The following is a 4,032-nucleotide window of genomic DNA, read 5'->3' on the forward strand; positions in this document are numbered from 1 at the left end:
AATAAAAGGGAAAATAACATAAAGGAGATTCATCAGCAAGTCTCTAAAACTTAAAATTTTAGGCAGAATGGAAATAAGTTTACCCAATTCACTCCTCCACTTTTGTCTTCATCTGTTCCAGGGCTTGATTCATGATCAGATTTTTTATTTTTATCATGTACATAGTCACTTCTTGACCCTTTGATTTTTGGTTTTCTTTCTCCACTGAGGATCTGTCTTCTCATCCTCCTTATTTTTTAATGTAGAGGACTTCATTCATTGTCCTGACTGCTTTGTTTTATGTTTGAGAAAGGACTTTGATCTCTGTCAGTTTTTTTTCCCCTGCTATTACTTGAGCTATTATGATCACGATTTTTAGAGTACATTCAGAATTTTCTGTTCTCTAAGAACCTTACTTTCTTGGTTTCTGTACTTTGTTTCTGCTTTGACTTTCTCTCTCTGAGCTCCGTGAATCTCTCTTCCTGTCTTGACTTCTGATCTTCCTGGTGTTGCTCTTCTCTCTCGGCTTCATGACTATCTTCTTCTTTCTGTACTCCTGTTCTCTGTGTCTGTGGTACTCCTTGCTTCTGCTGCGATCTCCGTCCAGCTCCTAGATCGCACTCTTCTGCTCCTGTCCCTGCTTCTGCTCTGTCCCCTGGTTCTACTATGGTCACTGTGTTTACCTTTAGTTACATCACGTTCTCTACTCCTGGACTGTGCACATCTATCCTTTTCCTTACCTTTATCATAATCATGCTCGTTACTTTTTGATTCTAACCTTTTAGACTTTTCTTTACTTCTCCTCCTTTCCTGACCTTTTCCTTTAGATTCAGACTGTTTTTCTTTAACATTCTCATGATCCCTTTCTTGACTCCGTGACCTCATCCTCTTTTCTTCAGTCTCTTTCCTTTTTGATTTCTCTTTGCTCTTATTCCTACTTTTAGATTTCACCCTTTTCTTCACTTTGCTTTTAGTATATTTATCATTTTTTCTGAATTTCTTCTGATGTCTCTCTCTTTGCTGTTAGATTTATGATCTTTAAATTCCTTTTCCTTTTGACTTTTTCTGTTTGGACTCTCAGACACATGCCTGTGATCAGTTATTTTTCTCTGTTTTACTCTAACTGGGCTTCTTTGATTTCATCCAGCTCACTGCCAGACATTAGCCCCTGTGATCCATCTTTCACCACTTGATACCCTCATTCTTTAAGCTCTCTGCATCTCCTGCCTCCGATGTGGAGGAGTCTCATTATGTCTGAAACGATCCCTTGATCTGGACTTGGAAGGGATTCCAAGTCCCTTGGAATCCTTGGACGCCTTGGTCCTCTTTAATTTTTCTGTCAGATGTAGTTGCTAAAAGTCGTCTCTGGTAGGAAGCTGGCTGGGAGTTAGGTGGATTCCATGCTCTTTCTCTCTCTCATTCTCTGTTTTTCCTTTCCTTTTCGTCAGCTTTAGGAGGACTTTTTCTCATTAGGAACCTCTTTTCAGGTATGGAGGTCTCTGCTGGACGGACAGTAGACTGGGGTTGTGCTTCAAGATTTTCAGCCTCACTTTCACTTGATGCACTTTTCTTGCTTTTCTTTCACTTCTCCTTTTCTTTCTTGTGTTTCTGGGAATTTTTCTTTTTTTTTTATTTCTCTTCAGAAGCACTTTCAGAATCTGAAGAATCCGAAGAAGACTGAGAATCGCTTGAGCTATCTGAGTCACCAGTGAAGATGAGGAGACGATGATGACTTGTGCCTTTCCTTTTCTTCTTTCTTAACTTTAGATTTGGGGATTAGCTCTCCACAACGGAGTATCTGTACCTCTGCAAATGTTTGCTAGCTGCCTCTGTTTTCTGGTGTTCTCTCTCTCTTACAACTTCTTGCCCAGAGACAACACGATGCCCATCTAAATGAGGAGTTGGTTTTGTTGTTGTGAAGAACTGTGAGCCATTTGTATCCTTCCCTCTGTTGGCCATTGATAAGAGATTTACGTTGTGTTTAACACCAAAACTCTCATCTTCAAAAAATCCTCCACAAATAGATTCCCCTCCTCATCCATTTCCTTCACTGAAGTCACCACCTTGAACCATAAAACCCTTGACAACTCTGTGAAACAGGCAACTCTTACGATGTAATGGCTTCTGTGTTGATTTCCCTGTCCCCTTTTCTCCTGTACTAACACAAAGAAAGTTCTCGAATGTTTTAGGGCACACGTCCAAAAACTGTTCAAAGACAACTCTTCCAGCAGGTCGATTGTTAATGGCAATGTCAGAAAAACATTGAAGACGCTGAACCTTCATTCCCACGGCTCCAATACTGCAGTCTGCACTGGTAGAGTTCCCCCTACCCTGGGTCAGGTCCTTTAAAGCGCTTCAAACCTACCACCACCTGAAAGGCGCTAAAGCCCAGTAACCGGTTGCCTCTTCTCCCACAGCCCGTTTGGGTGTGGAGCTGCATGTAAAATTTTAACAATTCTTTACTATCATCTCGACACTGTTCAAATTCCTTCAGATGTCACATAAATTTTTTTACAGTGAGTTTGTTCAAGGAAGAGACGAAAAAATCCACAAATTATATTGGAGTAACATGTCTCTTAAGCCTTTTTTTTTCTAATTTTAAAAAAATTTCTGAATGTTGCTGGGCACGGTGGCTCACACCTGTTAATCTCAGCACTCTGGGAGGCCCAGGCGGGTGGATCACCTGAGCTTAGGCGTTCGAGACCAGCCTGAACAGAGTGAGCTTCGTGAGCATTATCTCTACTAAAAATAGAAAACCAGCCCCGAAGTTTTTAATCTACCCATGTGATCCTACTGGCAGCCAGGTGAGAATTGCTTGCTTTATAGTGTTGGCCCTGTGATAAAGTGAGCTGGAGTTTTTCAGGCTTTTGGACCAAAGTACTATATATATTCAAATTGTAGACTGTTGAAAAGATAACAAAGAAGTAGCCCCTTGTTCTTAGGAGGCATTCCTTCACCATTAATGTGGCAAAGCTGGAGAGTAACATTAATAATGACCTTTTGTCTTGGGGAGGAGCCCTGGTGAGTAGTGCGGCATTTGTGTGCAGTATTGTGGCTGTGTGATTCCGAAAGGAGGGCTAGTGACTAGACTGAGAGATGAGACCGAGCTGAGGGGCTGGAATCCAAGCCATTCTCTGACTTCTCTCAAGTGGCCCAGAGGAGACAGCCTTGCTGTGTTGGGCTCATAGGGCTACGTGAGCCTCGGTACTACCAGCTGGAAAAGGTGTAAAGAATGTGCATTGTCATCTTCACTACAGTTGAGCGCAGAGTTCCACTGAAAGAATCCCAGTGTGGTTATGATGCCTGTTAATCCACTGCCAGCTCAGCTCTCACGTTACAGTGCCATCGTGTTTCAGACAATTCAGACGCTTAGTGCAAGATGTAGGTGCGGGATACTGTCCCCAAAGATGGAGACCTTAATCATGTCCGCTGTTTTTCTCTGAATTTTCATTTTGTTTTTTTCTTTTTCTTTTTTGGTTTTTTATTTGGGCACAGACCTCTTCAAAGCCTTACTGATCTCATTCCTAGAGTCTCACTCTGTCATCCTGGGTAGAGTGCTGTGGCATCATCATAGCTTACAGCAACTTCTATTTTTAGTAGAGATGGAGTCTCACTCTCGCTTAGGCTGGTCTCAAACTCCTGAACTCAAGTAATCCACCTGCCTGAGCCTCCCAGAGATCTAGGTGTGAGCCATCGTGCCTGGCCCCATTATCATTTCTGAGAGAAGGACATTGGACTAGATCTCAAGGATGCTTTGAGAAGGACATTGGACTAGATCTCAGTCTGGGATGGATCTTTTTTGGGGAGGGGGGGACAGAGTCTTACTTTGTCACCAGAGTGCCGTGGCATCTTAGCTCACAGCAGCCTCAAACTCTTGGACTCAAGTGCTCTTACCTCAGCCTCCCAAATAGCTGGGACCACAGGCTCCCACCACAATGCCCAGCTGTTTTTTAGAGACAAAGTCTCACTCTTGCTCAGGTTGTTCTCCAACTCCTGAGTTCAACTAATCCCACCTCAGCCTCCTAGATTGCTAGGATTACAGGCATGAGCCAC

The 4,032-nt window shown here is 42.8% G+C and overlaps 1 pseudogene; it reads right to left on the minus strand.

Annotated features, from left to right (window-relative positions):
* Positions 1-1,310: 1,310 nt before the first annotated feature.
* Positions 1,311-2,334, minus strand: LOC100961824 (annotated as a pseudogene).
* Between the last annotated feature and the right edge of the window lie 1,698 nt (positions 2,335-4,032).

This window comes from Otolemur garnettii, unplaced genomic scaffold (assembly GCF_000181295.1).
Source record: "Otolemur garnettii isolate 467f Iridium unplaced genomic scaffold, OtoGar3 scaffold00017, whole genome shotgun sequence".
In the NCBI taxonomy this organism is placed as follows: Eukaryota; Metazoa; Chordata; class Mammalia; order Primates; family Galagidae; genus Otolemur; species Otolemur garnettii.